We start from the raw sequence: 23,565 nt of genomic DNA, 5'->3' as shown, positions 1-23,565 counted from the left end.
GAGGATACGGGGAGCGGGAAGGGTAAGCTGGGACAAAGTGAGAGAGTGGCATGGACATATATACACTACCAAACGTAAAATAGATCAGTAGTGGGAAGCAGCTGCATAGCACAGGGAGATCAGCTCGGTCCTTGTGACCACCTAGAGGGGTGGGATAGGGAGGGTGAGAGGGAGGGAGATGCAAGAGGGAAGAGATATGGGGACATATGTATATGTATGACTGATTCACTTTGTTATAAAGCAGAAACTGACACACCATCGTAAAGCAATTATACTCTAATAAAGATGTTTTTTAAAAAAGAAAAAAAAAGAAAAAGATCTATGATCTTTTTCCCCGGTTTTCCCCAGTGGTAACATCTTGCATAAGTAGAATGTAATATCAAAGCCAGGAAGCTGACACTGATACAATCCACCAACCTAATTTAGATTTCACTCATTTTACATGCACTCGTGTGTGCATTTAGCTCTAAGCAAGTTTACCATGTGTGTAGGTCTGTGTGACCGCCACCACAGTCAAGATCCATTACCACAAGAATTCCTTGTGCTGTTCTTTCATAACCAGAGCCACCGGCCTCCCTCCTCTATTCTCTAATCCATGGCAACCTGGATTCTCCATTTCTATAAGTTTGTCATTTCCAAAATGTTATTTAAATGGAATTTCACAGTTTTTAAACTGTGGGGACTGGCTTTTTTTTCCCACTCAGCCTAATTCCCTTGAGATCCATCCAAGTTGTTACATGTATCAATAGCTTGTTCCTTTCTATTACTGATCAGTAATTCATAGTATGGGTGTTCCACCGTTTGTTTAACGAGTCACCCATTGAAGGACATTTGGATTACTTCCAATTATTGGTTATTATGAATAAAGCTGCTATGAACATTCATGTACAGGCTTCTTTGTGAATGTTAAGTCTTCATTTCTCTGGGACAAATGCCCAAGAGTGAAATTGCTGGATTGTATGGTAAGCACATGTTTAATGTCATAAGAAACTTCCATACACTTTTTTGAGAGAGACTGTATCATTTTACATCCCCACCAGCAATGAATGAGTGATCCAGGTCCTCTACATTCTCACCAGCCTTTGGTGTTATCGCTATTTAAAAAGAAAAAAAAATTTAACCGTCCCGATAGATACATAGTGGTATCTTGTTGTGGTGCTAATTTACATTTCCCTAACAGCTAATGATGTGAACGTGTTTTCACATGACCCTCACTGACTTTTACAGGATCAATCTTCAGAAAGTTTTCTCACTTGGTAAATGAAGATAATAATGACAATAGCACTTCTCACACAGAGATGCTGTGAAAGTTCTCATGAAGCACTTGAAGAGTGATTGGCACATAAATATTCAAGAAATGTCAGCTGTTACTTTCCTGTAAGAGAGGGGTTAATAGTACAAGCTGCAGAGTCAAACAGAACCTTATTTTACTGTAGCTGAGAATCCTCTCCCTAAGTCTTACTTTATTGCTCTATAAAATGGGAAGAATAACATTACTTACCTTACAGGGTTGCTGTGAAACTCAGATAAGACATGTAAGGCACTTACTACACTGCCTAACAAGTACTTAACTCTGCTTTTCCCTCAAGTATTCAGTTTATCAGAGGCTCCTATTAAGCCTTGTCTCCTTAACTGACTCTTCATGCCTCTCCCTTCATTGCTTTCCAGTCTACCAGGGTCACTCTGCGGGGGCTGGGGTGGGGGAATACTGGATACAAACTCTCCCTCTGAGGATTATTATTCCACTGAGGCCCTCCACTGCTCCTGAAGAAACAACAGATTTGGCTGGGGAGCTGGGTGAGATCACATTTATCTAAGAAGCTTCCAAATGAAAACTAGCATTTGTACTTATTGCATTTCACCTCCAAATTTGATTACATTTCTCTTCTGCTGTAAATCTGCCTTTCCCTCTGCCAACTTATTATTAAAGCCAGGATGGAATTGGTGGAGCGATACGCAAAATTTCCATCTTGGCTTTGACATTCCAGGAAGTTACAAACCAATTACAGCTGCTGAGCCTCAGGCCCTGATGAATCACAGAGCACAGCAAGGGATGGAAGGGGCCAGAATGGGGACGTTGGGGAGGCAGTGAGCTGGGAATCAAAGGTCAATTAAAATAAAATGGTCAATTTTAATTTGAATGTCTTGCTTATATTCACATCATTTTCCCATAAATGAGAAAGTAAATGAAGCTTTTTCATTTGTGTGGGTGGAGTGTGTATTTTTTGAGGGCAATGACGGGTTTCGAAATGGTTTCAGGGTCTCAAAGACTTGAACATTTTTTTCTTTGTTTTTTTTGCGGTACGCGGGCCTCTCACTGTTGTGGCCTCTCCCGTTGCGGACCACAGGCTCCGGATGCGCAGGCTCAGCGGCCATGGCTCACGGGCCCAGCCGCTCCACGGCATGTGGGATCTTCCCGGACCGGGGCACGAAGCCGTGTCCCCTGCATTGGCAGGCAGACTCTCAACCACTGCGCCACCAGGGAAGCCCAAAGACTTGACATTTTAAATGTCCCAGGGAGAAAAGAAATCTGGTGACCTGTCCAAATGTCAGCAGCTGCCTAAAAAAGAGCCATCAGCCCAAGCCTTAGGGGTGTGTGGGTCTAATGTCATCAGTTCCAGCTTTGGGAATAAGCACCTCTGGGTTTGGGGCCTGGCTCCACCACTTAATAGCCGTAGGAGCTTAGCCAAAGCATGAGCAACTTCTCTGTGCCCCTACTTCCTCATCAGTAAAATGAAGATAACAGTGCCTACCCCCGCTGGTTATTTTAAATATTAAGATAAATAATGTACCCAAAGTGTCAAGCACATTGCCTGTCCAGGTGTTCAACGTTATTTCCTTTCTCCTTGATCGGTGGACCTGAAGCCAAACCAGATGACCTCAGACAACAACAGTTTAACTAGATCTTTATTTAGTGGTATTCGCCTTCCTGATGGGGACCTAGGTTTCAGGGCGGTTTTAATTTCCTTCACATGGGCTCCTTGAACCTGTTCCTCTCCCAGAGTCAAATGGTGGGAGGGGTTCAGCACCGTGGACAGCTGCTTGCTAGATTATCATGGAGTTCATTCACTGGCTAGCACTTTGGCTCAGGGTTCGAAGAGTTGCTCTGAGCTGTACAGTTGACTCGGTGTTAGGCTGAAGTCTTGTGGCTTTGGCTGTCATGAGTGGGGAACATTTGCTTCCAAGTTCGTATTTCTCTTCTCCAGTTCAGGTCAGGGATTCCTCCAGAAGGAATTCCCAGTCTTTTCTTTGGGGGCTGCTCTGTCTGCAGGCGTGGGTTGCTGGTACGGGAAGGGTGAGACAAAGGTTACTAGGGATAGGACTAGGAATGGGAACTACTCATGATAACCCGGGACAGTGTAGCTCAGGTGGAGAACTAAGAATTTTTTGAGAAGAGCCAAATTCATATGAATCTGAAGGATGAGGAAGAGAGACAAATGGGAGAATGCCTAGCAAATTCAATAGCCAGAAGAGTCAAGTCCACAATAAAGCAAACTGCAATGCATGGATCAAAGTGGTTCAAGAATAAGACAATGAATAGCTAGTGGGCACCAGAATGCCCTTACGAAGTGATGCATAGAATATGCGGAGAAGGTATTCGTTTTAAAGGAGCTAGGTCAGCCTGTTGAAAGCAAAAGATAACCCACCAGGGAAACAGAGACCAGAAATGGAGCCAAGTCCAGATTGGTGGATGAGGAGCAATGCAGTGGCAGTGATTTATTGTCTTTTTCCATCTCTCCATTGACCTTTCCCAGGACACTGAGAAAAATTCTAGCAAATGTGGTGGTGATGGGAATTGCGGAGGGTTTCCAAGAGGGAGGCAAGAAGCGTTTTTTTCCCCACTTCTTTCTCATATTCCTCATCATGCCACAAACCATTGCCTTGGATGAAGAAGACAGAGCAAAAATGTGTACTTAGGGAAAAGTCCCAAATTAAGTCACAGTATGTACATGGGGAGAGTTCAGTAGCAGCTCTAGCTGAGGAGGATGAGGTCATGGTGTTAGTCTGAGATTGAAGGGAGAAGAAGGTAGAAAACAATATCCACACATAACACACCTCTGCCTGGCAGCAATCAACACCTGTTAATTCATTTGCAAGGTTTGGCTCCTGAAAACACCTGCTCCTCTTTTCCCCAAGCATCTGATGTTGTCCTTGAAACCAGAATGCCATGTTCCCAGGGAGAAGCAGAGACACCAACAAACACAGCTGGCAGGAGTCACCCAGCTGACCCTCACTCCTCCTTTCAGCCCTGTACCTTTGCTGGTGAGGCCAACCCACAAGCTTCTCCCTCCCTCTGCCCACAGCTAAGACCCACTCTGCAGGAACCCCTGGCATTCATGTTTGCCAAGGAATCCAGCCACATTTTATGTGACCCATGCTCTGAGGGATCAGGTGAGGGCTCCAGACCAACAGAAGGGAAATCAGAGGAGACCCCTCACCCCCCTCCTGGACCCCTGCCCAGGCCTCTCTGTCTTTGACTGTGCTGCTCCCAGATCTGGTTTAGGTCATACTTGAAGAAGGTTTTCTCATTTCTCTCTGTATCTGTGGTTCTCAATGTGTGACCACACTTTGGGACCTGCAGCATCACCTGGGAGCTTATTTGAAATGCAGATTCTGCAGCTCCACCCCAGACCACAAAAACAAAAACTCTGAGAATGAGGTCCAGCAATCTGCTTGAGCAAGCCCTCCAGAGGATTCTGACACACACTGACGTTTGAGAACCCTTGTCTACAGGAATCACGAGAAGATGCCTCAAATTCCATGATGTGCAATTTTTCCACTGTTCACCCCAGTTGGTGAACTCCTGGATTAATTCCAATTTTTTCTTACAAAAACAAAAAGTCTCTATCGGACATTCTCTCATATACATCTTCATGGACCCATGCAAGTATTTCTGTAGGGCACATTCTTAAAGTGGATTTACTAGGACGAAGGATGTACATACACTCAAACACTGACAGATATGCCAAATGGACCTCTCAATGCACCAACTTGCATTCCCACCACAGAAAATGAAAGGGCATGTGTCCTCCACAGTCTTTCCAGCTTCAACTAAGTGTTCTCACTGTTTTCATTTTCTTTTCCAATCTGAGAGGTGAAAATGATATCTTGTTTTGATTTGCATTTCTTCAGGAGTGAAATTGAGCATCTTTTCTTATGTTTATTAGCCATTTTAGCATAGTCTTTTTTTGGTTATCTCTATTTTCAGCAATCAACATGCATGACTTATATAATAAAAAAAAAGAAAGAAAGAAAGAAAAAAATGCTGGGCCCTTCTTTTCTGCAAAGTGCTTTACAGTCCATGAAGGAGCCAGAGGGATGTTTTATGGCTGAGTGTAGGGTGACCAACTGTGCAACGGTTTGCAGGGGTGAGAATGGGGGTTCCTGGGATACAGAACCCCTAGTGCTAAAACTGGGAAAGTCCCAAGCAAACCGGAGTGAGTTGGTCACCTAGTTGGGTGATTTGCTCAGGGCATCACACAGCAAATCAGCAGCCAGCCTTAGGGGAGGCTCCCAGACCCCTGATCCCCAGTCTAGGGCTCCTCCTTCACCCCAGGCACCTCTCATGGAGAAACAGAAATAGACATGGGTGTGCTGGGTGACAGGACTTGTCAATCTCACCCAACTAGACAGGAGAACCCTTTTGCTCATTTACCTCTTAAGCCCAGTGTGTATCACAGAGCCTGACAAAGAGTTGGTAGCTAGAGTTAGACTAAAGTCATCATCACAGGGTTGAGGAGGGAGAGACCCAACACTGCAGGACAGTCCCACCCTCGAATTTCGATCGCAGTTGATTTAGGGTTTGGAAGGCCTATTGTCTTCATTGTACTACACCAGTTTTTTGTTTGTTTGTTTGTTTGTTTGTTTGCGGTACGTGGGCCTCTCACTGCTGTGGCGTCTCCCGTTGTGGAGCACAGGCTCCGGACGCGCAGGCTCAGCGGCCATGGCTCACGGGCCCAGCTGCTCCGCGACATGTGGGATCTTCCCGGACCGGGGCACGAACCCATGTCCCCTGCATCAGCAGGCGGACTCTCAACCACTGCACCACCAGGGAAGCCCTACACCATTTTATATAAGGGACTTGAGTGTCTGCAGATTTTGTTATCCGTGGGGGTCCCTGGAACAAATCTCCCATGGATACCGAAGGATGAATGTGTCCTGATCACAGAAAATTCAAATCCATCCAATGACTTTATAAGGAAATGTAGTTGAAAGACCATGGGTTTGGGACAGATTTGAGTTCTAATCAGCCAAGTCCAATCACTTACAAGCTACACAGCCTTGGAAAACTGCTCTGATCCTCAGTTTTCTCATCTCTAAAATGGAACACATAATACCTACATCACAGCAGAATGGTTAAGACATGAAGAGGACATGAGGAAGAAAAGGCAAAGAGGGTAGATTATTCTTTCCCTCAAGGTGGGAAGAACCAGCACTGGGGGAGGCTGGCACACAAGAGAAGGAGTGGCATCTGCTTCAGGTCTAGGACTGAAATACAGTCCACACTCTCCTCACTACTACACACTCCCTGGCACAGAGCTGAGTGTGCCCGGAGAAAGTCACTTTTCTTCCTAGAAAGAGCCCTCCCCTTCTAACTGTGTGGCCGGGGGGCTGTGTCTACCCAGAGGAGACATATTTTGCAATTGCACACAAAGGCAATCTATAGGCTGGCAGCAGCCCTGGTCTGCAGCACCTATTTGTGGTCTCTCCATTGCTCCCACCCAGAACATGGAGAATAGTTTCCTCTCCTATGGACCCCAGTGCTGGGTCAGGCTAACCCTGACAGGTCATCTGAGGAGCAGTCTTTTGCTCATTATGAATCATAAATCATTTGCAAAAGAGGACGCTGCCTAAACGCTGGCATGAGGTCTCTGTGAACTACTATGTAGGCAGATGGCTGCCAGTTAAGGAGGGACTGGCCATCGTAGATTAAGTAGGGCCTCAAATGGGGCTTTGTTCAGCGAGATTCCGGCTCTAAACCCTGACACACCTTTATCCCAGCCTGGCCTCATGTATTTACGGACCCGACAGGAACCCAGCTATGGATGCTGGGGGATGTCTTTGGGTAGAATACCAATCTTCCCAGCAGCCAGCCCCTGTTCAATTAAGAGAAGAAGAAAAGATAACTGCTAACTGTTCAGTTTACTTCCATCCCTACAAAGATCCAACCCAAGGGAGAGGGTAATCTAATATATTGTGAGTGATTTAAACTCATTTAAATAAAACAAAGAATTCTGCAGCAATGAGCTGCAGAGAAAACAGGGGTTTGATGACTCCACAGAACAAGCCAAAAATGTGGCTCAGAAAAGAGAGGAAACCCACAGAGGTGATCTAAAGTATGTCTGCTCAACCAGCCAGCTAACCAGCTAAATGGACAGGCAAACCAGGACCAGGAGATGAGCCTGCAACACCTTTAGAAACCAGGATGGATGGGCCTTAGTTCTGCTTTCAATGATAAACCGGAATGAATTATCCTGGAGGAGGGAGCGCCGCTATCAATTAAACTGAAATTATATGCTGATAAAAGACCTGTGTGATAACAAAAATTAAGCACATTCATTCGGATGCTACACACACATCTCACACCCTCTGTTCAAGGTACAGGCTCCGCGTCCGTCACATCCGCATAGACACGGCATCTGCACTCCCTCTGATGCCGTCAGATGCAAAACCCCTCTCCCTCAGTCAGCACACCACTCACCCGGAGACCACCCAGAGACAGTGACTCCACACATAGATCCCCCCAACCCCAATATTCATGCCCCACCCACCCCAGAGCCTCTCATGTACCAGTGGCCAACTATCCATGCCTAACAAGATGATGGAGATTCTGCAGCTCTAGTGGTATCACTCCACTCCTCAGGAAGGTACCACCCCACTGTGGCCTTGCGCGGTCCCTAGCTCAGATCATAGTTCTGCAAGCACAGCTCTGCCCTCCCGAAGGGGATAAGGACCCTGTCAACCAGGGGCTCCACATAGGGAGTCAGGGAAATGTAGTCTCTGGCTGGGAGCCATGTGCCTTCAGACTCACTGCAGGGGGGTTTGAAATCTTTTTTTTTTTTTTTTGTCTCAAATTCCTCTCCTCCATTCTTTTCTTTTTTTTTCTTTCTTACTTTTATTTATTTATTTATTTAAATTAGTTTCTGCTTTATAACAAAGTGAATCAGTCATACATATACATCTGTTCCCCCATCCCTTCCCTCTTGCGTCTCCCTCCCTCCCACCCTCCCTATCCCACTCCTCCAGGCGGTCACAAAGCACCGAGCTGATCTCCCTGTGCTATGCGGCTGCTTCCCACTATCTATCTACCCTACGTTTGGTACTGTATATATGTCCATGCCTCTCTTTCGCTTTGTCACAGCTTACCCTTCCCCCTCCCCATATCCTCAAGTCCATTCTCAAGTAGGTCTGTGTCTTTATTCCTGTCTTACCCCTAGGTTCTTCATGACATTTTTTTTTCTTAAATTCCATATATATGTGTTAGCATACGGTATTTGTCTTTCTCTTTCTGAGTTACTTCACTCTGTATGACAGACTCTAGGTCTATCCACCTCATTACAAATAGCTCAGTTTCGTTTCTTTTTATGGCTGAGTAATATTCCATTGTATATATGTGCCACATCTTCTTTATCCATTCATCCAATGATGGACACTTAGGTTGTTTCCATCTACAAGATATTGTGAATAGAGCTGCAATGAACATTTTGGTACATGTCTCTTTTTGAATTATGGTTTTCTCAGGGTATATGCCTAGTAGTGGGATTGCTGGGTCATATGGTAGTTCTATTTTTAGTTTTTTAAGGAACCTCCATACTGTTCTCCATAGTGGCTGTACCAATTCACATTCCCACCAGAAGTGCAAGAGTGTTCCCTTTTCTCCACACCCTCTCCAGTATTTATTGTTGTTAGATTTCTTGATGATGGCCATTCTGACTGGTGTGAGATGATATCTCATTGTAGTTTTGATTTGCATTTCTCTAATGATTAATGATGTTGAGCATTCTTTCATGTGTTTGTTGGCAGTCTGTATATCTTCTTTGGAGAAATGCCTATTTAAGTCTTCTGCCCATTTTTGGATTGGGTTGTTTGTTTTTTTGCTATTGAGCTGCATGAGCTGCTTATAAATTTTGGAGATAAATCCTTTGTCAGTTGCTTCATTTGCAAATATTTTCTCCCATTCTGAGGGTTGTCTTTTGGTCTTGTTTATGGTTTCCTTTGCTGTGCAAAAGCTTTGAAGTTTCATTAGGTCCCATTTGTTTATCTTTGTTTTTATTTCTATTTCTCTAGGAGGTGGGTCCAAAAGGATCTTGCTGTGATTTATGTCATAGAGTGTTCTGCCTATGTTTTCCTCTAAGAGTTTGATAGTTTCTGGCCTTACATTTAGGTCTTTAATCCATTTTGAGCTTATTTTTGTGTATGGTGTTAGGGAGTGATCTAATCTCATACTTTTACAGGTCCCTGTCCAGTTTTCCCAGCACCACTTATTGAAGAGGCTGTCCTTTCTCCACTGTACATTTCTGCCTCCTTTATCAAAGATAAGGTGACCATATGTGCGTGGGTTTATCTCTGGGCTTTCTATCCTGTTCCATTGATCTATCTTTCTGTTTTTGTGCCAGTACCACACTGTCTTGATTACTGTAGCTTTGTAGTATAGTCTGAAGTCAGGGAGCCTGATTCCTCCAGCTCCGTTTTTCTTTCTCAAGATTGCTTTGGCTATTTGGGGTCTTTTGTGTTTCCATACAAATTTTGAAATTTTTTGTTCTAGTTCTGTGAAAAATGCCAGTGGTAGTTTGATAGGGATTTCATTGAATATGTAGATTGCTTTCAGTAGTAGAGTCATTTTCACAATATTGATTCTTCCAATTCAGGAGCATGGTATATCTCTCCATCTATTTGTATCATCTTTAATTTCTTTCATCAGTGTCTTATAATTTTCTGCATACAGGTCTTTTGTCTCCTTAGGTAGGTTTATTCCTAGATATTTTATTCTTTTTGTTGCAATGGTAAATGGGAGTGTTTTCTTGATTTCACTTTCAGATTTTTCATCATTAGTGTACAGGAATGCCAGAGATTTCTGTGCATTAATTTTGTATCCTGCAACTTTACCAAATTCATTGATTAGCTCTAGTAGTTTTCTGGTAGCATCTTTAGGATTCTCTATGTATAGTATCATGTCATCTGCAAACAGTGACAGCTTTACTTCTTCTTTTCCAATTTGGATTCCTTTTATTTCCTTTTCTTCTCTGATTGCTGTGGCTAAACCTTCCAAAACTAAGTTGAATAAGAGTGGTGAGAGTGGGCAACCTTGTCTTGTTCCTGATCTTAGTGGAAATGGTTTCAGTTTTTCACCATTGAGGACGATGTTGGCTGTGGGTTTGTCATATATGGCCTTTATTATGTTGACGAAAGTTCCCTCTATGCCTACTTTCTGCAGGGTTTTTATCATAAATGGGTGTTGAATTTTGTCGAAAGCTTTCTCTGCATCTATTGAGATGATCATATGATTTTTCTTCTTCAATTTGTTAATATGGTGTGTCACATTGATTGATTTGCGTATATTGAAGAATCCTTGCATTACTGGGACAAAGCCCACTTGATCATGGTGTATGATCCTTTTAATGTGCTGTTGGATTCTGTTTGCTAGTATTTTGTTGAGGATTTTGCATCTATGTTCATCAGTGATATTGGCCTATAGTTTTCTTTCTTTGTGACATCCTTGCCTGGTTTTGGTATCAAGGTGATGGTGGCCTCGTAGAATGAGTTTGGGAGTGTTCCTCCCTCTGCTATATTTTGGAAGAGTTTGAGAAGGATAGGTGTTAGCTCTTCTCTAAATGCTTGATAGAATTCGCCTGTGAAGCCATCTGGTCCTGGGCTTTTGTTTGTCGGAAGATTTTTGATCACAGTTTCAATTTCAGTGCTTGTGATTGGTCTGTTCATATTTTCTATTTCTTCCTGATTCAGTCTTGGCAGGTTGTGCATTTCTAAGAATTTGTCCATTTCTTCCAGGTTGTCCATTTTATTGGCATAGAGTTGCTTGTAGTAATCTCTCATGATCTTTTGTATTTCTGCAGTGTCGGTGGTTACTTCTCTTTTTTCATTTCTAATTCTATTGAATTGAGTCTTCTCCCTTTTTTTCTTGATGAGTCTGGCTAATGGTTTATCAATTTTGTTTATCTTCTCAAAGAACCAGCTTTTAGTTTTATTGATCTTTGCTATCGTTTCCTTCATTTCTTTTTCATTTATTTCTGATCTGATCTTTATGATTTCTTTCCTTCTGCTAACTTTGGGGTTTTTTTGTTCTTCTTTCTCTAATTGCTTTAGGTGCAGGGTCAGGTTGTTTACTCGAGATGTTTCCTGTTTCTTAAGGAGGGATTGTATTGCTATAAACTTCCTCCTTAGAACTGCTTTTGCTGTGTCTCATAGGTTTTGAGTCGTCGTGTCTCTATTGTCATTTGTTTCTAGGTATTTTTTTATTTCCTCTTTGATTTCTTCAGTGATCACTTCGTTATTGAGTAGTGTATTGTTTAGCCTCCATGTGTTTGTATTTTTTACAGATCTTTTCCTGTAATTGATGTCTAGTCTCATAGCATTGTGGTCGGAAAAGATACTTGATACAATTTCAATTTTCTTAAATTTACCAAGGCTTGATTTGTGACCCAAGATATGATCTATCCTGGAGAATGTTCCATGAGCACTTGAGAAAAATGTGTATTCTGTTGTTTTTGGATGAAATGTCCTATAAATATCAATTAAGTCCATCTTGTTTAATGTATCATTTAAAGCTTGTGTCTCCTTATTTATTTTCATTTTGGATGATCTGTCCATTGGTGAAAGTGGGGTGTTAAAGTCCCCTACTATGAGTGTGTTACTGTCAATTTCCCCTTTTATGGTTGTTAGTATTTGCCTGATGTATTGAGGTGCTCCTATGTTGGGGGCATAAATATTTACAATTGTTATATCTTCTTCTTGGATCGATCCCTTTATCATTATGTAGTGTCCTTCTTTGTCTCTTCAAATAGTCTTTATTTTAAAGTCTATTTTGTCTGATATAAGAATTGCTACTCAAGCTTTCTTTTGATTTCCATTTGCATGGAATATCTTTTTCCATCCCCTTACTTTCAATCTGTATGTGTCTCTAGGTCTGAAGTGGGTCTCTTGTAGACAACATATATATGGGTCTTGTTTTTGTATCCATTCAGCCAATCTGTGTCTTTTGGTGGGAGCATTTAGTCCATTTACATTTAAGGTAATTATTGATATGTATGTTCCTATTCCCATTTCCTTAATTGTTTTGGGTTCATTATTGTAGGTATTTTCCTTCTGTTGTGTTTCTTGCCTAGAGAAGTTCCTTTAGCATTTGTTGTAAAGCTGGTTTGGTGGTGCTGAACTCTCTCAGCTTTTGCTTGTCTGTAAAGGTTTTAATTTCTCCATCAAATCTGAATGAGATCGTTGCTGGGTAGAGTAGTCTTGTTTGCAGGTTTTTCTCCTTCATCACTTTAAGTATGTCCTGCCACTCCCTTCTGGCTTGTAGAGTTTCTGCTGAGAGATCAGCTGTTAACCTGATGGGAATTCCCTTGTGTGTTATTTGTTGTTTTTCCCTTGCTGCTTTTAATATGATTTCTTTGTGTTTAATTTTTGACAGTTTGATTAATATGTGTCTTGGCGCATTTCTCCTTGGATTTACTCTGTATGGGACTCTCTGTGCCTCCTGGACTTGATTAACTATTTCCTTTCCTATATTAGGGAAGTTTTCAACTATAATCTCTTCAAATATTTTCTCAGGCCCTTTCTTTTTCTCTTCTTCTTCTGGAACCCCTATAATTCGAATGTTGGTGCGTTTAATGTTGTCCCAGAGGTCTCTGAGACTGTCCTCTGTTCTTTTCATTCTTTTTTCTTTATTTTGCTCTGCATCAGTTATTTCCACCCTTTTATCTTCCACCTCACTTATCGGTTCTTCTGCCTCAGTTATTCTGCTATTGATCCCATCTAGAATATTTTTCATTTCATCTATTGTGTTTTTTTTTTTTTTTTTTTTTTTTTTTTTTTTTTTTGCGGTATGCGGGCCTCTCACTGTTGTGGCCTCTCCCGTTGCGGAGCACAGGCTCCGGACGCGCAGGCCCAGCGGCCATGGCTCACGGGCCCAGCCGCTCCGCGGCATATGGGATCCTCCCAGACCGGGGCACAAACCCGTATCCCCTGCATCGGCAGGCGGACTCCCAACCACTGCACCACCAGGGAGGCCCTATTGTGTTTTTAATCAATGCTTGATTCATCTTTAGTTCTTCTAGGTCCTTGTTAACTGTTTCTTGCATTTTGTCTATTCTATTTCCAAGATTTTGGATCCTGGAAATAGAATCTTGGATCATCTTTACTATCATTATTCTGAATTCTTTTTCAGGTAGACTGCCTATTTCCTCTTCATTTGTTAGGTCTGGTGGGTTTTTATCTTGCTCCTTCTCCTGCTGTGTGTTTTTCTGTCTTCTCATTTTGCTTATCTTACTGTGTTTGGGGTCTCCTTTTTTGCAGGCTGCAGGTTCGTAGTTCCCGTTGTTTTTGGTGTCTGTCCCCAGTGGCTAAGTTTGGTTCAGTGGGTTGTGTAGGCTTCCTGGTGGAGGGGACGAGTGCCTGTGTTCTGGTGGATGAGGCTGGATCTTGTCTTTCTGGTGGACAGATCCACGTCTGGTGGTGTATTTTGGGGTGTCTGTGGACTTTTTATGATTTTAGGCAGCCTCTCTGCTAATGGGTGGCATTGTGTTCCTGTCTTGCTAGTTGTTTGGCATAGGGTGTCCAGCACTGTAGCTTACTGGTCGTTGAGTGAAGCTGGGTGCTGGTGTTGAGATGGAGATCTCTGGAAGATTTTCGCCATTTGATATTATGTGGAGCTGGGAGGTCTCTTGTGGACCAGTATCCTGAAGTTGGCTCTCCCACTTCAGAGGCACAGCACTGACTCCTGGCTCCTCAATTTGGGATGATTTGTTGTCTATTCATGTATTCCACAGATGCAGGGTACATCAAGTTGATTGTGGAGCTTTAATCCTCTGCTTCTGAGGCTGCTGGGAGAGATTTCCCTTTCTCTTCTTTCGGGTTTGAAATCTTGTAGTTGTCAGCCTCACATGTCACCCGCGTGGTATTACAGACATTTGTGAATGATGAGTCCTTCCACATCTTGCAAGTTTGGTGGTTGTCATCCATGCAAACGACCTACTCAAATATTTGCAATGTAGACAATCCAAAGAAGAGCTGGACAAGGCAGGGGAGTGTCTAGGGAGGGCAGCCTTCCTGAGTTCCAAAAAGCCTTACAGGGAGGCACTGGCTTTGGTGCATTTCAAAGGTTCACAGTCCAGTTCTCAGTTTCTTAGGCCGAGTCAAGACTCTGACAGTGAACCCCTTTCTCTGTGGTTGACTCACCTGAAACTGAGGGTGGAACATGAGCTATAATTCCAAAGTATTCACTTACAATGAGAGATACAATCGTTCACTCAAGCCTAGTGGCCTGTGCATTCTTTGCTATAGAGAAGGCTGCATGGGAAGCCAAATTATACTGAAAAGTTTGCCAATTAAAAATAAAGCTGGGGGCCTCCCTGGTGGCGCAGTGGTTGGGAGTCCGCCTGCCGATGCAGGGGATACGGGTTCGTGCCCCGGTCTGGGAGGATCCCATATGCCGCGGAGCGGCTGGGCCCGTGAGCCATGGCCGCTGGGCCTGCGCATCCGGAGCCTGTGCTCCGCAACGGGAGAGGCCACAACAGTGAGAGGCCCGCATACCGCAAAAAGAAAAAAAAAATAAAATAAAAAATAAAGCTGAACAAGGACTTCCCTGGTGGTCCAGTGGTTAAGAATACCCCTTCCAGGGCTTCCCTGGTGGTGCAGTGGTTGAGAGTCCGCCTGCCGATGCAGGGAACATGGGTTCGTGCCCCGGTCCGGGAAGATCCCACATGCCGTGGAGTGGCTGGGCCCATGAGCCATGGCCGCTGAGCCTGCACATCCAGAGCCTATGCTCCGCAACGGGAGAGGCCACAACAGTGAAAGGCCTGTGTACCAGGAAAAAAAAAAAAAAAAGAATACGCCTTCCCACGCAGGAGATGCGGGTTCGATCCCTGGTCAGGGAACTAAGATTCCCACATGTCGCAGGGTAACTAAGCCCACGCACTCTGGAGCCCACGTGCTGCAACTACTGAGCTCGCACGCTCTGGAGCCCACAAGCCGCCACTGGAGAAAAGCCTGCACAAAGCAACTACAGAGCCCCCGCGCTCTGGAGCCTGTGCACCACAACTAAAGAAGCCCACGTGCCACAATGAAAGATCCACATGCCACAAGTAAGACCCGACACAGCCAAATAATAATAAAATTAAATTTTAAAAAATTAAAGCTGAACAAAATCAGTTTGGTTAACCTTGCGTGTGATGGCTATGATGAGTTCGGCCAGGACCCAGGGCCTCTGACTTCTCATTCAGCTGCTGGATGCCACCACAGGCTCTCAAGAGAGGGTATGCTCCAGGCAAAAGCACACTTTGCAGAAAGGGTTTTGTCCAAAATCTAAAACTTTTGGCCCATTCCAGAGGCAGGCCCAAGTCCTCCTCCAATGCAAGCCAGTCTTCCTCCCGGGCCATCCCCCTGTGTCTACTGCTTGATCTTGGGTCTTGCAGAAGATCCGGAGATGAGCCACTCAAGTCCCCCTTCAAGAGATGCACGCTGGCTTCCCCGGTGGCACAGTGGTTGAGAGTCCGCCTGCCGATGCAGGGGACACGGGTTCGTGCCCCGGTCTGGGAAGATCCCACAAGCCACGGAGCAGCTGGGCCCATGAGCCATGGCCGCTGAGCCTGCGCATCCAGAGCCTGTGTTCCGCAACGGGAGAGGCCACAACAGTGAGAGGCCCGCGTACCGCAAAAAAAAAAAAAAGAGAGAGATGCACACTGCCCAGCGGCAAGGAATGTGACTGACTGACAGCCTCCATCAGGTGGCTCCTTCAGGGGCCTCAGGTCACGTTCCTCTTGGGCTGTCCCCTGGCCAGTGACTGAGCAAGGCAGTGGTACTATGGCCTGGCCATTTCTGTTCAATTCAGGGCCCCTCTAATGGGCAACCTGTACTCCAGAGCACTCCCTGGGCTGGCAGAGACCTTTAAAGTTCTGCAGAATAGTCGCACGGCTCCTCTGGCCCATCCTGCCTTCTCCCGTTTTCTTTAGACAGATGTTACTCCTGACAAAAGGTTTTGCTTCTAAGTCCACTGCAGCATCTTGAGGAGCCCAGCCTACAGCCATGCTCTAGATCAGAAGTCAGCAAATTATGGCCCGTGGCCCAATCCTGGCCTGTGGCCTGTTTTGTAAATAAAGTTTCAAACTTGTTTGTTTACTTGTTGTCTGTGGTGGCTTTTGCATTGCAATGGCCAGGTTGAGCAGTTGCAACAGAGACCTACAAAGCCTAAAATATTTCATATCTGGTCCAGAGAAAATTTTGCCAAACTCTGCTCTAGATATTAGAGTTCTGAGGGCAACCAAAGACTAATGCAATGAAAAATTATGGTCTCTTCCCATGAGCCTGAGACACCCACTCTGTGCCTCATTTTATGTGTGGTTCTCCCTGACTCACAACTGGTCTCAGACAAGATCCTAAAATAGATAAGGAACTACAAGTCCAGAGTTCAGAGCCTCAAAGATATTGGAAGGTCAAGGGTAGGATCTGTGTCATCTCACCATGTTCAGACTGGCTTCTCCTACTGGCCACTACCTTCCTGACAAAGCTACAAAGCCACCCTGCCATGCCCAGTGTGTGTCTGGCCTTAAAGGGACCTACTTTTAACCATGACTATGAAAATCAGGAGGTGAGGATGTGGGGTAATCTGTTATTGTTACCCAGCAAACCTCCACCACTTTGGGGAACTGTACTCTGATTTTCCTGGGGGAAACAACCCCTCTCCCACTCATAATCATGTGCTTTCTGTAGAGGCTAATCTCACCTCTGAATCTAAGGATGAACATGTGGACTTAACCTGGCCAATCCGAATGTCCCACTCCTCTGGGCACTGTAACCGGATTAGGGATGGGCATATAGGCTAAGCTGGTCTTTGACGAGAGCTATTCGGAGAAGCGGTTTCTCTATTACCATTGCTGAAAGGCTGATGCATAACCCTGGCACTTGCGGGAGCCATCCTGACACCACTTAGGGAGAGCTTGTCTGAGAGTGATGCCAACACCTTAGGGGGGCAGAGTCAAGGGTGAGGGGGATGGATTCCTATGGGTGTCATTTTAGCACCCGGATTTAGCCATGCCTGAAGCTAGATCCAGCCTTGGAGTTCTCAGTTACATAAGCCAACAGGTTCTGCATTTTGCTTAAACCAATTTGAGTGGGATTTTCTGTCACTTGCAACCCCAAAGACCTAACTTGTACCAGGAGTACCTCCAGACCATATCCTCATGACACACTGGGTATTCCAGAAAGAAGACTGGAACTCCTAGAGAGAAGGAGGGAGATGTTGAAAGGATACAAGGAAGAGGTGACCTGGGCTTGTGCCTCTACATCCCCAGAAGCCTGGGCAGAGACTCAAATCTCAGCAATGGATGGTATTTTTATCTCAAAGCCCTCTGTGGTGATGGTGCAGGCATTCTTTTTGCAGGCATTCTTCCAGTTGTTGTGAAGCAATTCCTTCATGAAACACTCTGAAGTTATTTCCAAATCCTCAAAGCTGGGTAACCAGGGGGATTTTATTAGACGTATTTATTCTATAACCCAGCTTCTCACAAGACATCCAGGAGTTTCTTTTTAAGCTGTCTCTCCTCCCTCCCAGGCAGAATTCTCATGTTGCTTCTCAGACATTAAAAATAAGATGAAAAAGCCCCTGTCGTTCAGGTCCAAACCAGCTTAGCTGAAAGGCTCCTGCCCCCATCCGGCCAGCTGGTGGTCATGCCCACCTTCCACAACCTTCTTGTCTGTGCTGAATCCCTTTTTGGCTGACAGCCTTCATCCACCATGGTCAAACAGACTTTTAGATCCACAAGCCTGAGGAAACAGCTGAAATGAAACAAAACTACGCTGTTTATATTTTCATTTTTATTAGACTTTTATAATGATTTCTTATTGAACTGAAGCTTAAATGGCTCAAGACTGATCGTAATAGAACATTTAATTGTTTGCTTGTCTAACTCTCTCAGCCCTAATTAAATATTGTTTTTCACTGAGCAGCTTATACAGTGATATTTTTTTCCTGTCACTGAATAAAACACGGGGACCGAGGCAGAATTCAGATGAGCCCAGGCTCACTCCGTGCTCTCATCCTATTCATTTTTCATCCAACAATGGGAAGCAGAGCCCTCTGGAGGGAGAATCGCAGAGTTCTCAGGAATAGCTTTCGGAGATGACATCAGGCTGGTCCTCAGAGATGACCAGGGTGGTTAAAAGATGAGTTATAAGAACTCACGTTTTCCTTGTAGCGTTTCCTGTAGAAGGTACAGGTTCTTGGTGTTAAAATCTGGTGAGGGAACCATTGCTGGCACCTTTCTTTCTCTAAAACCCCCTTCTCAGCAGCACTACCTTTAGGGTCACCAAAATCCAGCCACGTCTCATCACCTCCATGCCATCATCCAGGTCCAAGCCACCTTCACCTCTCACCCAGATTATTGTAGAAGCCCCTTAATTGTCCTCCTACATTTATCTCAGCCTTGTTACCGTCTGTTCCCGCCACAGCATCTGGACACCTTCCATGGCCCCCTCCCCACCTCAGGACCCTCCAAAGGTTCCCAGCTCACGCAAAAGAAAGCCCAGGTCCTGACAATGGCCTCCAACCTGCTGTTCCTGTTGACCTTCTCTCCTAATTCTCTCCCCTTTGCTCATTCAGCTCCAGCCCCCCCCTGACCTCCTTGCTGTCTCCTTGAATGCTCTTCACGTGCTTCCTCCTTAGGGCTTTTCACTTGCCATTCCCTCTTCCTGGAATATGTCTCTCCCAGAAAGCTGCATGCTCACTCCCTCACTCCTTCATGTCTTCATCCAAATGTCACCTCTCAGTTGGGCCGGGGGGGTGGTGGGGCGGGGCTCTAACCATCCCCTTTAAAATTCCAACTACCACATACTCCCTATCCTCCATCTCGGTTTTATTTTTCTCCATAGATTTTACTACTAACATACCTTTTTTTTTTCTGACATACCTTTTTAGTTCACCTATTTATTTTGCTTATTGTTTATCTGCCCTACTAGAATGTTAGCTCCAGGAGGACAAGGCTTTTCTCTCTGTTGGTTTCACTGCTGAATCCCCAGTGACTAGAAAAATGCCCAGCACTAAGTAGGTGTGCAAATATTTTTTGAGTGAATGGAGTAAATGAATAAATGTAAACATATATAAATGGATGAATAGTCTGTCACTTGTCTCTGGCCACGAATTCCAATGGCCAGAGTCTACTCTAGGCCAGGAGCCTGGATGCATTTGCACTTTGCATCCTAGGATGCTGGGCATTAAAGAAATCTTCCCATTGGAGATGGAGATGCTAAGGGCATCATCCAGTGAGCATCTACAGAGCGAGGTCCAGAGCTCAGAATGAGCCTTAACATTCCAGCCATAAGTGTTTATTTAATCCTGAGGTAAAATGGTGAAAGAGGAGGGAGCTTGAACCTGAGTTCAAAAAGGGCCCTGGTTCATAGCATGAGAAGGGACAAGTTGACTCAAGAAGCTTCCCTGGAGGCATCAGAGGTGAGGACAGCTCAGAGAATACATAAGGCATTGCTGTGAATACCCACAGAGTTTGTGGGTGCTCTGGGAGCCTGAGGAATGATTTTGTCTGTTAGAGTACCAGAAGAATCCAGGAAAATTTTCTGGAGGGGAAGAGGGAAGGGAGGTGATATAGTCAGACCATTCCCTTTGTACAGGCTTCATAAGGATCATGGGGTCATTCTCCAGGTGGCCCATCTCCAGGACCGAAATGACTGAGACACATCCTTCTCCAAAGGCTGTTGTAGAGGGCGTTCCACTTTATCCCCTATTCACCAGGCCCAGGGTCACAAACTTCTTATACAAGAGTATTTTTTCATGAGACTTCACATTTGAGAACCTCATTCAGTTCAATCTAACATTTATTTATTCATCAAATGTTCAAGGTATGAACATTTTACGTTTTGACAGTTGTGTCAAACCTCTCACCAGAAATGTTGTACCAATTTATATTGTCCTTTACTTGTACCTCACACTGAATATCTACCATGTTTTCACCTGCTTTGAAGGGAGCCAAACTTTCCAGAGACTTGTCTATTTGATTTATCTTTTCAAAGTTCTCGTTGTTGATTTGATTAATCAATTCCCTGACTTTTTGCTTTGTGATTAATGTAGGCTCTTATCTTTATTAATTTCTTCCTCTCACTATTTTGCTATTTGTTTTCCAGCTTCTTATTTTGAATTCTTAATCCAATTGTTCTCAATTTTTCAACATTTAAGCATATTTATTTTAGTAATAACAGCTTTAGATTATGGATTTTCCTAAGAATAACTTTTGTCATATTCACATATGTACTTTTATACAGTGGTCTCATCATCTTAAATGTCTAAATAGTCTGTCTTTTCAGTATTGATTTCCACTTTGACAGAAAAGCCATTTTTTATTTTGCTTAATTTCCAAATGGCTGTCATTTGTCTTAATCTAGGCATACTCTTGCTATTCATGTGACCAGGAAATATAGTTTTCAAAATTTTAATTTGGAGATTTGTTGTGAATTTCTTACCTGATACATACATCACATCAGTCAGGATAAATTAGGTTAAGCTGCAGTAACAAACAACTCCCAAGAAATATCAGTGGTTTAAATAATATGGGTAAGCTCAGAGTTCTTTTCATCACAGTCACTCAGGGACCAAAGCTACATTTTGACACATGCTTCCATGATCACAGAGACAGAGAAAAGAGCCTGGCTCTTGAAGCCACTTCTGTGCCCATTTCATTGGCCAAAGAAAAGTCAGATTCCTGAGTTCAACAGAGCATGGATGTCTTATCCTCTAAAGGGAGGAGCACTGAGTGTTCGTGAATAAACATTTTACCATATGCATTCAACAGATACTTATAAAGGACTATGGGGATACCTCCTACTATATACCAAAGATTGTTATAGACACTGAGATCCTGACAGGTAATTTTTAGTTGGCATCCTGCCTTCTTTCCTCATCCACTCTCCAGCCAGAGGTGGCCATGTGACCCAGATATAAATGGAAGTTGGTGAGGTTCCTGGAAAAGATTTTTCTTTTCTGGTATTGGTGTTGCCCTGTCTTCTTCCTCCTTCTCTCTGTCTTGACTGCTAATGTGAGAAAGGCCAAGAGAATCCCGGAAATATTTGCCTTGACATTGTTGAACATCTGAACCAATACCAGCAGCAGCTTACCTTCAGATTTCTCATATGAAGAAAAAACTAGACTCATGTTTGTACAAGCCACTGTGGTTGCATTTCTTGTTGCCTGCATCTGAAAGAATTCATCATATAAACAAGACAGACAATTTCCATCTTAAATGAATGATAATCCTTTGGAAGTATTCTGTTGTAAGATAATAGAAATATATATATTTGTCTCTGACCCCTGGTTCCTGCACAGAGCTCCTAAAACCCCTGTAATTTTCTAAGCGATAAGAGCACTAGGAGCATCTTTTGTTCTAATATTTGGTATTTGACCACAGTTCCTGACACAGAGCTCCTAAATCCCTTGGAATTTCCTAGATGATAGCAGTGTCTTTTGTTCTAATGAGGGGACTCTTGGTGGACTCATGGATGGAGGCTGGTCACTAGAAAGACCAAGACATAATTAGAAGCTTGGAATTTTCAGCCCTACCCCCCCCCATTCTCCAGAGGGGAGAGGTACTGAAAATGAATTAATAATTGATCATGCCTACGTGAGAAAGCCTCCATTAAAAAAATCCAATAGTATAGGGTTTGGAGAACATCCAGATCGGTGAACACATCCACGTACTAGGAGGGTGAAGCACCCCAACTCCACAGGGACAGAAGCTTCTGTGTGGGAAGTGTTGCAAGTGTGGTAGTGGTAGTAGAGTGAGAGTTAAGGGCAAAAGACACAAGAGTGATGAGTTTTTCCAATTCATCTGTAGACATCTGAGAACAATGCTAAATACACTTTCTAAATGCAAAAAAGGGACTTCCCTCGTGGTGCAGTGGTTAAGAATCTGACTGCCAATTCAGGAGACATGGGTTCGATCCCTGGTCCAGGAAGATCCCACATGCAGCAGAGCAACTAGGCCCGTGTACCACAACCACTGAACCCACGCACCCTCAACTACTGAAGCCCGCACACCTAGAGCTCTGCAACAAGAGAAGCCAGAAGCCACCACAATGAGAAGCCTGTGCACCACAACGAAGAGTAGCCTCCACTCACCGCAACTAGAGAAAGCCCACGCACTTTAGCAATGAAGACCCAATGTAGCCAAAAAACATTAAAAAATAAATAATAAAAAAATTTTTTTTATTAAAAAATAAAATAAATGCAAAAAGTTTATATGGTTCCAAATGTCACAAAATCTTTATCCTTAAAAATATGCTGTGATTTTACCATTTATCTTGGGGGTTTGTCTGTCTGTTTCTTTGTTGTTTTGGGGGGGTTGAGGGTTTTGTTTTATTTTTTTCTTCTTCCTTTTCTTCAGTGCTGTGTGCCTTACAGGGTATTGTTGCTCTGGCCCGGGCTTGGGCCTGAGCCTCTGAGGTGGGAGAGCCGAGTCCAGGACACTGGACCACCAGAGAACTCCCAGCCCCATGGAATATTAATCAGTGAGAGCTCTCCCAGAGGTCTCCGTCTCAACACTAACACCCAGCTCCATCCAATGGCCAGCAAGCTCCAGTGCCGGATGCCTTACGCCAAACAACTAGCAAGATAGGAACACAACCCACCCATTAGCAGACAGGCTGCCTAAAGTCATACTAAGCTCACAGATGCCCCAAAACACAACACCAGACGCGGCCTTGCCCATCAGAGGGACAAGATCCAGCTCCACCCTCCAGAACACAGGCACCAGTCCCCTCCACCAGGAAGCTTACACAAGTCACTGGACCAACCTCACTCACTGGGAACAGACAACAGAAGTAAGAGGAACTATGACCCTGCAGCCTGCAGAAAGGAGACCCCAAACACAGTAAGTTAAACAAAATGAGAAGATAGAGAAATATGCAGCAGACGAAGGAGCAAGGTAAAAACCAAAGACCAGACAAATGAAGAGGAGATGGGCAGTCTACCTGAAAAAGAGTTCAGAGTAACGATAGTAAAGATGATGTAAAATCTCGGAAATAGAATGGAGAAAATACAAGAACCATTTAACAAGGACCTAGAAGAACTAAAGAACAAACAAACAGTGATAAACAACATAATAACTGAAATTAAACATACTCTAGAAGGAATCAATAGCAGAGTAACTGAGGCAGAAGAATGGATAAGTGACCTGGAAGATAGAATGGTGGAACTAACTGCCATGGAGCAAAATGGAGAAAAAAGAATGAAAAGAATTGAGGACAGTCTCAGGGACCTCTGGAACAACATTAAACACACCAACATTCAAATTATAGGGGTCCCAGAAAAAAAAAGAGAAAAAGAAAGGGCCTAAGAAA

Source organism: Mesoplodon densirostris, chromosome 16 (genome assembly GCF_025265405.1).
Source record: "Mesoplodon densirostris isolate mMesDen1 chromosome 16, mMesDen1 primary haplotype, whole genome shotgun sequence".
Taxonomy (NCBI): Eukaryota; Metazoa; Chordata; class Mammalia; order Artiodactyla; family Ziphiidae; genus Mesoplodon; species Mesoplodon densirostris.
This window is presented reverse-complemented; position numbering follows the sequence as displayed.